Source organism: Quercus robur, chromosome 4, assembly GCF_932294415.1.
Source record: "Quercus robur chromosome 4, dhQueRobu3.1, whole genome shotgun sequence".
NCBI classification, from domain to species: Eukaryota; Viridiplantae; Streptophyta; class Magnoliopsida; order Fagales; family Fagaceae; genus Quercus; species Quercus robur.
Window position 1 is genome coordinate 54,336,253 of NC_065537.1, and position 14,408 is coordinate 54,350,660.

Consider the following 14,408-nt stretch of genomic DNA (forward strand, 5'->3'; position numbering starts at 1 on the left):
AAGCAAAATAGTGCCTTTGTTGGTGCGATGAAGAAATAAGGCAGAATCATAATGACTGGCAATGTAACCTAAGCGAGAGATGGTAGAGTTGAATTTCACAAACCAAGCTCATGGAGCTTGTTTAAGGTCATAAAGAGCACGTCGAAGGTGGCAAACCTTGTTCGGTTCAATAAAGAGACCAAGAGGAGGTTGCATATAAACTTATTCAATTAAATTCCCATTAAGGAAGACATTTTTAACATCCATCTGAAAAAGGTCTCATTTACTAGTAGCGGCAACAGCTAAAAGGGCATGAACAGATGAGGTTTGAGCAACTAAAGTAAAGGTCTCTTCATAATCAATCCTATACTCTTGTGTATAAACCTTTTGCAACAAGGCAAGCTTTATAGTGCTCAATGGACCCATCAGAGCGAGTCTTGATCTTATAGATTCACTTACAACCAACCACAGATTTCCTAGGGGAGAGTCTCACCAAATCCTAAGCATGGTTTTTAAATAATATATCAAGTTCCTCTTTCATTGTAATCTGCCATAAAAGGGTTAGTGGAGGTCTCACGATAAGTGTGAAGCTCGTGTAGTGTAGCAAGGGCAATGTAACAATGATAGTCAAGTAAATGTGCAGGAATGGATCTTACTCGAATCGAGTGATGAGGTGGAATGACTTGTGCAAGATCTTCAGGCGGAGCAGGAGTATGGAACCCAAGCTTAGGGTTGGGTAGCTTGTCTTCGACCTATTCATCTTCCACCTATTCATTAAAGAGTGATCCAAGACAAGCATCAAAAATATCTGGTGATTGGACACATAAGTCTATAAGAGGATCATGAGCAACTATAGAAGGAATATGTGGCTCATCTAGAAAAAGATCTAAGACAAAGGAGGTAGATAGGGAGGCATGGAAGTGAGAGAGTTCAACAAAGGAGCGATGTTCCTAAAAGATAACATTGTGAGAGATACGAAGAGGATGAGAGATATGATCATAACACAGATATCCTTTTTGAGTTTTGCCATAGCCAAGAAATCAACAAAGCCTAGACTAAGGCTCAAGTTTGTTATGCTCATGTGGCTGAAGAAGAACAAAACATGCAGAACCGAAGGAGAACTGTCTGCCACTATGACATCATTACCGTCATCCTTTACTTTTATCGATTTTCCTTAAATTATTGATTGTTGGAATCTAACATTAACTGTTCTGATATATTTTGTTTAATATATTGTGATTAATTATTTGTGATATTGAGATATACTTTAGTTTTGAAAGATTATTTGTAATAAAGTTACTCTATTAGTTTTGAGTTTTATAATAAAAAAATTCTATTTGTTTGGTTTTTCATAATTCAGATCATTTGAATTAATACTAAAATTTGAATATTTTTTTGGTGATATAATTTGATAAACCTATTTAATAAAAATGCCGTGTTAGAGTTGATAAATCCTAACTCGTTTAATAAACATGTCAGGTTAGTGTCGACTTATATAGTTAAATACTCATGAATTGACATAACATGAACTCGACATGTTTACACAAATTACGAACCCTACCTTGTATTCCAACAACTAGCTCAACATAAGAATTGTGTAAGCCAAATAGTATTTCTTTTTTCTTTTTTTTTTTTTTTTTTCCCCCTAAGCCAGTTTCAAAAACCTATGTACAAGTTTTGAAAGTGACTATAGTTGCAGTTGTAGTCACTTACGTCAAACCTTAGAATTTACCTACGAATACTCGATCGAACTCAAAACTTGATTATTGTCCATGCCTGATTCCCATCTGAATTTCTTACCCACTGATATCCATATCCAACCTAAACCCGATTATTTTTGTTTTTTTGCACAGCACTTCAAAAAAAAAAAAAAAAAAAAAAAAAAAAACAAGGAAATGCACAAACCACTTTCTAATTTATTGTTCTTTGTTAATCTTGAATTATAAAAGTCTTCAACCCCACCTCTTTTTTTTCTTATAAACATTTATGCTCTTTTTTCTTTTTCTTTTCATCCTGGTAATTAAAGTGTCCAAAGGAATAGTTAGATACTTGAACAGGTTTGGTTATAAGAGGCCTGGTTATATATATATATATATATATATATATATAATACATGTTTATTTATTTATTTTTTTAAATTTCTAAGCTAAGTAGCAATTCTTTTTTTTTTTTTTTTTTTTTTTTTTTTTTTGACAACAATGACCATGTGTATTATTAAGGTAGGTTGTGTAAATCAGCTTGAAGTATAGGAACAAAGTCTTGTGGGACAAAGTATAGGAACAAAGAATGACCATGTGTATTATTAGAGGAGCGAATAGCTCTTTGTGCTAGAACATGTGCTACATTATTATATTGCCTACATTCATGAGAAACATTGAAGTTCTCAGAGGCAAAAAAAGAGCACGATAGTTGTAAGATGTCCAAAATGTGCCAATGATTTTCCACCACTATTTAAAGTGTTGATCAGAAACTGTGAATCCCCTTCCAAAATGATCTGAGTCACGCCAATTTCTGCTGCAAATTCCACTGCTCTAATTAAAGTGTCAAACAATCTAATTTAAACTTTCTAAATATATACAAATGATTAAATAAGTTAAAGAAATAAAAAAGAGAGGATGGATGTAACCTCGTAAATTACCTCAGTATGCATTTTATAGGAAGGTTGACATATACAAACAAAATCAATTAGTGTTAAACAAGAAAATTGATGTAATATGTTCTTATTTAACACATTCTCTTATAAATTCGATATTAAGAAAATTTTATGAGCAAATTAGGTAAATCAAGCATTTTATGGGAAGTAATGATACCAACATATTCTCCTTCATGTGCTACATGTGGAGAAATTGTTAGGTACATTGGGAGGACTGCTGATATGGTCCTCCCCACCAATGAGAAGATGTCATCTATACAAATATGTGAGTGTGCTTCCTAATTAGTACAATGAATAAAAAATAAAAAATTACCAGAAGATGTCACATTTGCATGAATAATAGCATTTTATTGGTTGGGAGGTCAAGGAAGACCATGTCAGCAATTCTCCTGATAGACCTAATAATTTCTCCTAAATGTGATACTAACTCTGTGCCAATTATTCATATGCTGCGTGATTGTAGCCAGTCAGTTTTATTTTGGAACAGTATTGGCATTACCGATTCTTCCATGGCTTCTTTTGGACTTCCCTTACATGATTGGCTGAAGGTGAATTGTAATTCCAAGGCTTTTCCCTAGAAATTGGATATTCCTTAGATAATCCTCTTTCCTTTATCCATTTGGTGAATTTGGATTAATAGGTTAATAGGAATAAAGTGGTTTTCAGGCCACAAGAACTTGTTCCTCCAAATATTATGGTTCAAAATTGCACAAGCAGAGCTAGTGAATTTAATGCAATAGCTGGCAGTTTTAGCCCTAACATAAATTTGATACTATCAACATCAAGTGCATGTCTCTTTTCTCCAAAAAAAAAAAAGTGTATGTCTCCTTTTCCTAACATAAATTTGATTCATAATTTCATATCAACATCAAGTGGATGTCTCCTTAGGAATTCTGATAGATCGATATGCTTAATTTGAAGCAATGTAGCTCATCTCTTCAAACCTTTTATGGAGGAATAAAAAGACCCCATGATTTAATGCCAATAAAAATAGAAAATGAGAGACCCAAAGTAATGAGAAAATGACTTGTAACGGTGAAGCTATAAGGTATCATATCCTGGGGATTACGAAATAACGAAAAAGTAAAAGTGACCGAGATGCAAGGAAAAACTTGTACGTCATACAACCTTGTGTGCATAATGGAGCAAATCACAGATTTTTCTTCAATTTACACTCATCTAACAATGTTGTAGTCCCTCTCCCCATTTTATGTGTATTAAAAAAAAAAAAAAACGATTTTGTGGGTTGAAACATTGCAGCTTTTCAATTGAGCAACAGTTCAATTTGATAATTTGAATTGATAGCCCATTAGCTGATTATTGTTTTTTTTTTTTTTTTTTTTTTTTTTTTTTTGAGAATTCTGATGTACCTTATAGATGAAACCATTTTTTAATAAGAAAAACAACTTAAATTGCAATATTGATGGAGCACAATGGGTAACAGATTTCTTGTATACTTTTGCGTTCTCACATACTCATAATAGGAAGGATTTGATTGGAATAACTCTAATCGCAATACTTTCCATACAAGTGAAAGTCATTCATAAAAAATTGTTCTCCAAAAAAAAAAAAAAAACAGCTCTTTGTTAATGAATTGGGTTCAAGTAATACCCTTAATTACTTCCCGACCCATCAGAATTGAATATACATAGAAAAACAAGCCCCACTTCCTGATATCCAAACTGGGTGAATAAAATCCATTCCATTTGGGTTGGATAAAATCCGTCTCACTTTATATTCCATTTTTTTATTTTTACATACAGTCAATTCAAATAATATAACTACACAATAAAACAATATTAAATAAAAAATATGTTTCTCTCTCATTTCTTTCCTCTGCTACCGGCCAAAATCATCACTATTTACCCAACAAACCACCACTATAGACCATCACTATTAACCAAGCAAACCACCATATTCAACCAATAAACCTAAAAACAACCCATAACACCACTGTAGAACCACCGATCATTAGATCAAACTCACCAAACTACCACCAGAAGACCTACCACCAAACGCACACACACAAAACACCAATTAGCCAACCATCACCACCGCGAGACCCACCACTAAAACACACTAAAAAAAAAAAAGCAAATCAACCACCAACCATTACCACCAATAACCCACCACCATCACCAACTAGCAAATACCCACAACCACCACCAATAACCCACCCCCATCACCAAATAGCAAATACCTACCACCACCACCAAACACCCACAAACCACGGAAATTTAAACCCAAAAATAACTCAAATTAAACCCCAAAATGGAGAACAAAACCCACCACCATCACCGGGAAAAACCCACAATACCCATCACCACCTTCATCAACAATACCCACAAAGCCCACCAACCCCCACTGCAAAAGAAATCCAACTGCAACTACCGGTAACAAAACCCATAAAATCTACCACCACCTCCATCAACAAAACCCAAGCCTACCACCACTAAGCTCTCCACAACCTCCATGAACAAACCTGTTAGGGTCTAAGACTTTAGGATTTAAATGTATTAGAACTTCACTTTGTATATGTTGGCAAACCATGATCAAAACAATGAGTCTAGGTTTAGGCTTGCTCAAAGTTTATTTGTTATAGTTTGAATCGAGCTGAAAGCAGAAATTTTTTGTGCAAAATTGCAAAGCTCGATTGATCAAAAGTAAGGCTTGATCAATTGAGAATCGTATCTGTAGAATTTGAATTAAGCCCAAACAACAATTCAAGCTCATTAAGGATTAGGGTTTCAAATTTAATTCTTCTAGTATAGGAAGGAAACCCTAAGCATGTTTTTTTAAGACTTTTCAGAGAGATTAAAGTGAATCTTGTGCCTCTTTTGTAGATCTAGGGTTTTGTACCCAAAAGCTCTCTAAGATCTTTATTGAGTTGTGTGTTGAATCTTTTGTGAGATCTGAGAGGTGTTTGCTTTCATACACACACATAGAGCTATCAAGATCAAGATTTACATCAAGAACTTGATGGTGGTTTCAGTTGCCGCATAAAGAATTTTCAAGAAGATCCAAAACCTTTGAGTGGAGTCTCAAAGTCACAAGTAGGAGAACTTGTGGTTATTGTAGATCAAAGAAAGAAGTAGTCTGTGGACTTGGAGCTATCATGGGGTCGTGGTAGTAAGTTTTCTACTCGAGGTAGCAATAGGATGTTAGTAGTCTAAGTTCTATTATACAAATTTCAATTCTTTCATAGTGAATTTGCTTTTTACCTTGTGGATAATTAGACTAAATTCTCCCCAGGTTTTTTTACCCATTTGGTTTTCCTGGGTCATCAAATCTTTGTGTTATTTACTTTTTCGCTGCTATATATGATATGATTGTTTTGTTTTAACCAAGATCTGAATAATAAATCTATGTATTCACTTGGTTAATTCACTAGGTTAAATAATCTAGTTTACAGGGGTCTAAAAACGTACAAAACCCCACCGTGTGAGATTATCAAAAAAAAAAAACCCACTGTGTGAGTAAGAAAAATTAGAGAAGAGATAAAAGAGAGAAAGAGGGAAGAAAGTGAGAGATTAAATAGAGAGAGGAGGAAGATAATGAGAAAAAGTGAGAAAGAGATAGAAGATAATAGTTTTTAATGTCTAAAACTTGCTACAGTAAGGTTGTGTAAGTACAATACTATAGCAAGTATGTAAATTGTTTTACATATATGAACCTGTATGATGCTGGTTTTTGCGGTTTGGGATTGTGAAATAGCTTTTTTAGAGTTTTAGCAACTCCAATACTAGTGCTCTTGAGCATTCACAGTAAAGAAGCTAAAATTTTTAGCATTTGTAGTGACCTAAAACGGGGGTCTTGCAACCCATGAAATCCTACATCGCCTAGGGAAGCACATGAGGATGTCCTTATAAGGAATGTCTTCCCTTTAATGTGTAAAGGCATTTTCCCTCATTGTTGTATGCTTTGGGAGAGAACAAAATCGTGAGGTGAATGAGCCCCAAAGTGAATAATATCTACACAGTTAGGGGCGGGGTTATTACAAATGGTATCAAGTTCATGCCCTAGTTGAGAGTGTGGGCCTCACATGCGAGGACGTGTGTGCTTGTAAGGGGAGTGGATTGTAGTGACCCAAAGGGGGGGGGGGGGGGTCTTGCAACCCATGGAATTGCACATTGCCTAACGAAGCACATGAGGATGTCCTTATAAGGAATGATTTCCTTTTAATGTGTAGAGACATTCTCTCCCATTGCTGTGTGCTTTGGGGGAGAACAAAACCGTGAGAGGTATGGGCCTCAAAGTGGACAATATCTACACAATTGGGGGCGGGGTTATTATAGAATTAATAATATAAAAAGCTATTTTATTTATTTTAACAACTTACTTTACAATACAACCTATATCAAAGTTGTTATTTTTCACATTACCTAAAAACTATTCATTTTTTTATTCATTTCTCTCTTTCTCTCTCCCTTTCATTTTTTTTTTTATTCACTTCTCTTTTTCTTCTTCTCTTGTCTCTAAACTTTCTTCTTCTCTTTTTGTCTGAACCAAACCCACAAGTCCACAACCCCAAACCCACAGACCCACCTCCATAAACCCACCTCCACAAACCCACAACCAACCACCACCATGCTCCGGCCATCCTCCACAAACCCACACTCACCACCTCCACAACCCCACAACACCACATCTACAAACCCACAACCAACCACCACCATGCTTTGACCATCCTCCACAAACCCACACACACCCCCACCTCCACAAACCCACAACCAACCACCATCACGCTCTGGCCATTCTCCACAAACCCATAACCCCACACTCACCACCTCCACAAACCCACGCTCCAGCCATCCTTTCTCGGCCGCCCTTGCTCCGACCATCCTCTATCTAACTTCCTTTCTTTTGATTTTGCTTAGATCCAAACTTTTTTTTTTTTTTTTTTTATTTTGCTTAGACCCAAACCCAAAATCTTAAAGTTTTCCTCTTGGGGTGAAAGAAGAAAGTGAAAGAAAGCCAAAGGTCGGTGAAAGAAGAAAAGAGAGAAGGAAGTGAGACCGGTGAGAGAAAAAGAGAGAAGAAATGAGAGAGAATGGTGAGAGAGAAGTATTAAAAATATGTTTTTTATGTTCACTTTCATGCTACAGTGATATGTTATCAACACCTCACTGTAGCATGAAGGTAAAATATAGCTAAATATTTTAGATATAGCAATTTGTTGTAAGACATTTTTTGCATAGTTGAGATGCATCTTTATTGTGAGTGTTTTTAGGATTAATGGATTACAATTCTATAGAGTGACGTAATAGGAGTTTTTTTTTTTTTTTTTTTTTTTGGGGGGGGGGGGGGGGGGGGGGGGGAATACGTCTTAGGAGAGTTAGGGTTAAATTTTCTTAGAGTGATGTCATAGGAGGTGTTCAAGATTAATGGATTACATTCCCTTAATGGGTTCGATGTGACTTTATTAAAGAGGGTAGAAGTTTAATAGATTCCATAAAAGTGACACTACTTTCGTAAAGTGAGGCTAGTGTCACCTAGGCTAGTGTCACGTTATGAAAATGATATATACTTTCCTTAATGTCACTTTATGAAACTGAATTATTAACCTTGACCTTCTTACATACGGATTAAAATGCTCTAGAATTCCTAGGCACCCGAATATATAGATTTTTTTTTTTAATCATAACCTTTCATTTTACAATGAATGGTTCAGATTACATCATGTCATCAATCTACTTAAAACCCATAATAAAATCTAAAATAACGAACTATTGATTACAAATGGATCCTTCCATAATCGTAAGATTACCAATTTAACATTTAGTTTCTAATCGCTTTTTTCTTTTTGCCTTTTTTTTTTTTTTTTTTGGTTATTTTATTTATTTTTTTGTGAGCTAACATTTGTAGGTGTGAAAGAAATTTAAAAAAAAAAAAAAAAAAAAAAAAAAAAAAAAAAAAAAAAAAAACAATCTAAATGCTTAAGGTAACTTCTTCCTCTTATACTTGAATTTATTTTGGCTTTGATACATTGAGAACAATGCAATATTTTAGTTGGGGGGAGAGGTCTACATATTTTGCTGCACCTTGCATGATTTTTTTTCCCTTTCTTTTTGGTGGCAACTTTTCAATTCTTAAAAAAATAATAATAATAATAATAATAAAACCTTGAATTTGAATGCAGAAGAGTTATAAGCTTTATTTTTATATCATGTGATGGAATGAATAATGCTGAGTAAGTTATACTATTTGCTATATTAAGACTCTTTCGTGAAGAACACAATTGGAAACTTTTGAGCACAATAGCCAGGTTAGTAGATGGTTGAATGTTAGATATGCATAGATCATGAACAAGCTAGATATAAGCTGAAACTCAACCCATATAGAGAGTTCCTGAGCCTTACTTTTCTTTGTGAGAGTATATTTTTGTTTGAACTCTTAAATTTCTCTCATATACTTCAGTTTTTGTAAAAGATCTCTATATTTTTTTTGGTTGACTACTAGAAACATTATGGGGAGATATACCGTGATCTTACTTTTTTTTTTCCTTAGGCGTGTTGGTTTATGTTGAATTCTAGGAGATGAGAGCTTAAGGCCATCAATCTTTTGTCACCAACTAAACAATATTCAACCTACCTTTGTATTAACCATTGTTACCATCATTTGAGCCATGAGAAATACTTCTACAATACCACAAAACATTTTTATTTATGAGTATTCTCATGGGGGTTCAAGTTTTGAGCAATTGATGTGTTTAGATACTACCATTGTCTCTCTTTTTCTTCAATAAAAAAAAAAAAAAAAAAAAAAAAAAAAAAAAGAGAGGAGAAATACATAATCAATCAATAAATCATTGGTGTCTTACACATCTTTCATGTATTTCAGAAGGGTTGAATGGTTGAGTAAAGATTATTTTGATTCAAGTTGGTTGTTGAGTAAAGATTATTTTGATTCAAGTTGGTTGTTATCGCTATGAGTTGGGTTTTTGACTTGAATTTTCTACATTTGATTCATATACCTCATATTTCAAAGAGAGCAGTCTGCCTTCATAAGATTATACTACCACTGAACTTAAAGTCCTACTTGATCCTAAAGGTGCATGGCTGATATGTGTTCGGGATAAAAACTAGGAATGAGAATGGTATTAACCTCATGTTTCTAGGAATTCAACATTCTTTCCAAGAGATCTTTTTCCATTATTTTAGTAGTTGTTTTTGTATACACATGTGATATTCTTAAAATTTATTCTTTCCTTTTTGTTCATATGTGATTTGAAGAGAGAAGCTGTTACTTCTATGTGTGTTCTTTCAGATTGTTGATGACTTAAGAGAAGTTTTGGAGTAGAGGTTCTAATCTAGATTATTCTTGGTCTATGCATGTTTGGAAAATCCAGTTTGATTGGATGGGATATGCACACACACACACTCCAAAATTGAAGCTAGTGAAAACTCTTTAATATGATGAATAGTATCCCAACTCAAAATTGAAATTTCATTTGTATGATATAATGATAAAGTAGACTAACATTTGCTGCAGGAACTTTGAGGAAACCTTTGACTTTTTTGGGTAGACTCACTACAAACCCTCATGAGAGTAAACTCATCCACTAGGGTGACCTAGGGGTTCAAAGACTTGTTGCACATGGGAAGTGCAGTAGTGTAGCCTACAAAAGTGGCTTATATTTTAGATTTAACATGGGTGCTTTGTGGATTGCTAGGGACTAGCAAGATTTAAGTTGGGGGGGTGTGATAACGCCTTAAAATGTATACTTGTTATATATTTATGTGGGCGTTATCTCCTTATTACTATACTTAATTTGTATAATTAAGCCATGATTTGCATTAGTCTCTATTATTTATCTTTATATAATTTCTTGAATAAGATGCCATTCATTGTGTATAATTTTCTACTTTCAGGAAATTATGTGAGAAAGATGAGTTTACAAGAATTTATGAGAGAATGCAGGCCAAACTAGAATTAAAGTGGAGCTAAAGGACTATGCTTAAATGTCTAAAGAGGTGCAGCTAGAGTGCTTGGATCGTCTACCATGATTGAAAGCTTCAAATAAGGAAAGAAATCAAAGAGGCATAATTTGAAAAGGAAAAATCTGATTTGAGTACTGATCAGTACTTTGGGCATATCTCTTTCCTCAAAAATCCAATTGACACAAGGCTAGATAGGTTGGAACCCTGACTTAAATATCTACAACTTTCCAGTTTTGAGGTTTCCGAAATTCTCAGGTTTTGAAATCTAAAATTAACTCACAAGTTACTGCTGTAAACCTCAACCGAAATTAAAAATAGTAAAAAGTTTTATTTTCTTTGGACACTTTTTACATTAGGGTTTGGAAGGGAGGCTAGTAGAATGAATTTGACAGAGAAAACCTTATATTTTCCTTTCTCTAATGGCCGCCTAAACTCTTTGCTAGGGCTAGGTGTTATGCTTTTTCTATACAGTATGAATATTCAATATGATTCATTCTAAAATTTTATCAACAACATATTTGATTGTTCAATTAGATTTCTTTTGATGTATTAGTTCTTCCATGCTTTCAATAAGGTCAATCATGTTTTTCTTATTGTTTAGATGAATTTCTAATAGTCTCAAATAGAAATAAGGTTTTAAAGTGAATGGGTTTTTCTGAAAACTTTTCTAACCGCATTATTAAACTAGGTTATCATGCATTCTTGAATTATTTCAGTTCAACCAAATCATAATTATTTAATTGTAAAAGAACAATCAATTATGAAATATATAATTTCTTAGATCACAAAGAATTTCATATTGATATAAGGAAATACCCCGATGCCCTGGTATTTACATTATTGATTTAAATCAATTTTTATTATTATTCTTATTAACAATCACCAGGGAAAAATACTTTTTTTCTTCACCCAAATTGTTGTTTAATTATATTGTCTTTGAATTTACCCTGCTCCTTGTGGTTCAACCTCAGTACTTCGAGAATTATATTGCTATGATCTCCTGTACTTGGGAGTGAGCAAGCAACTACCCTTTAGGAGGGCTGTGAACACTACTAGCTCTAGAGCTTTCAATTTACAATATAAGATAAATAAAGTAAAGAAGACCTTTAGTGAGTGGAATAGGAGAGGTTTTGGAAAGGTGGAAAGGGAAATCAAGGACAAATAGAAAATCCATCAAAATCTGCAAAACTCAATTCAAACTTTAATGGATGTTAGGAATGAGAAACGTCTTACGGAGGATCTAGAAAACTTGATGGATAGGGAAGAGATCAAGTGGGCTCAAAAAGCTAGAAGCAATTGAATCATTCAAGGTAATAGGAATACTAAGTATTCCTAGACTATTGTGAATCAGAGGAGAGCTAAAAACAGGATTACTCTACTTAGAAGAGAGGATGGGAGTAACACCAATAATATTGAGGAAATTGAAGATTTGTTGGTAAAGCACTTTAAGGATAGATTTTATGAACCAAATTCCAATTCCTTTGATTCCATTCTTGAAAATCTTAGTACCCTACCTATTCCTAAATTGAGCCAGCAACAAGTCCTTCAGCTGGATAGCCCAATTTCAAATGATGAAATAGAAGAGGTTGTATTCCAATTAGGAGCCCATAAAGCCCTTGGCCCAAATGGTACTCCAGCATTCTTCTTCCAAGAGTATTGGGCAGTGGTGAAGCAAGATATATTTAACTCAACCCAAGCTTTCTTCCATTTAGGCTCCTTGCTTAAAGCCCTTAGTAAAACCTTCATTACCCTCATTCCTAAGGTGAGTGTTCCTGAGGAGGTGACTTAGTTTACAACCATCAGTCTTTGTAATGTCACTTACAAAATTATTACGAAGATTATGGTTAATAGACTAAAGCCACTTATGAATTCTCTCATCTCACCCTTCCAAAATGCCTTCATTCAAGGTAGAAACATCTCTGATAATATCCTATTAGGTCATGAAATTATGGATACTATGAGGAAAAAAAAGGGCAGAAAAAAAGAGTATGGGGCTATAAAAGTTAACATGCGCAAGGCTTATGATAGAGTGAGTTGGAACTTTGATAGAGCTATGTTAACTTCTATGAACTTTAGTAGCACTTGGACTAACTGGATTATGGAATGCATTTCCTCAGTCCAATATGTTATTTTACTCAATGGAAGTCCCACACAATTCTTTCACCCCTCTAGAGGATTAAGACAAGGAGACCCTATTTCCCCTTACTTATTCCTATTGTGTACCAACATACTATCCATAGCTCTCACTCAAGCTAAAAGGTAGAAGCAAATCAAGGGTGTCACAGTGGGAAGAAGAGGTGTTACTTTTACACAACTCTTATTTGCAAATGATTCTATCTTCTTTGAGAATGATAAGCAATCCATACCAAAGTTAAAAGAGATTATCATGTGGTATTGCTCCTTATCTAGTCAGTGCATTAATTTTGCAATTTGATCTATTCTGCACCCTTAATATACCTCCTGACATTCAACAGTCCTTGGCTGAAAATTTGCAAGTTAACCTTGTCCTTATGCGAAGCAAGTATTTGGGAACATAATTCAAGTTGAGAGGCAGAAGAGTGATGGACTTTCAAGACTTAGTAGATAAGATGTAGGCTAAACTTCAGGGTTGGAAAGCAAGAATTTTGTCTCAAGCAGGTAGGACAACCCTCATAAAATTAGTCTTGCAATCAATGCCTCTCTATACCTTCCAATGCTTTAAGGTACCAGAAACCATTTGTAGAAAATTAGATGCAACAGTAAGGGCTTTTTGGTGGGGGCATGATTTGGGTACTAGGAAACTACATCTAATTGGGTGGGATAAAATCTGCTAGGCAAAAAGCAAGGGTCGACTTGGTTTTAGGAAGTTTAGCACCTTTAATCAAGCTATGCTGACAAAACAATTTTGGAGGATCCAAAACACCCCAGTCTCACTCCTTGCTAGAACCTTTAAAGCAAAATACTCTCCTAAAACTCACCTGCAAGGATACATACCTAAACCCAACCACTCATGGACTTGGAAAAATATTGCAAACCCTTAATTTGTAGAATTGGGGAAAGGCAGACGATTAGTTGGATTAGGTCATCAAATCTCTATCAACCATCCTAATTGGTTTAACATCCCAGATCATATCTTGCGAGACTACAATCTACTTAGAGGCACAGTGGTTGATCTTATACATTCTAACACAAAATCTTGGAATTGGGATTTGCTTGGGAGGTTATATGACCACAACACTTGTGTAGAAATCAGCAAGATTCCTATTGCTAAAACAGATAGTGTTCCAAACACACTAACATGGAAGTACTCTAATTTAGGGGAATATAATGCTGGCAAAGCTTGCTCTTTAATTCAACAAATCCATAATATAAACACAAGATCAGATCACATCACAGAAGATATTCCTCAATCTGTTTGGAAAGCTTTATGGAAAGTGAAACTACCTATGAAAATTACTACCTTTATCTGGAAGTTATTGCATGATAGTCTACCAATGTTGTGAAGATGGGGAGGAAACAAATGTCTCACCTGTTTTTGCAATGCCCTTTTGCTAGGGCTGTCTGGTATGGCTCATAACTTGGCATCAGGACTTCAGATCTGAACCACCTTTCTGTGAAACAATGGCTTCTCAGTCATATCATTACCACCAACATGCCAGCTCAAACAAAGCAAAGTTCCTTTGAATCAATCTTCACTATCCTATGGACAATCTGGACCCACAGGAACTTGGTTCTTCACAATGGGAAAACTCTTAATCCTGTAGAAGTAATTCTCACATCTCAATCTTTTATTTGCGGGTTCAAGGAGGCTTTTTCTCGGTATAAGGGGTACAATCATAGTCAAAGAAGCAAGAATA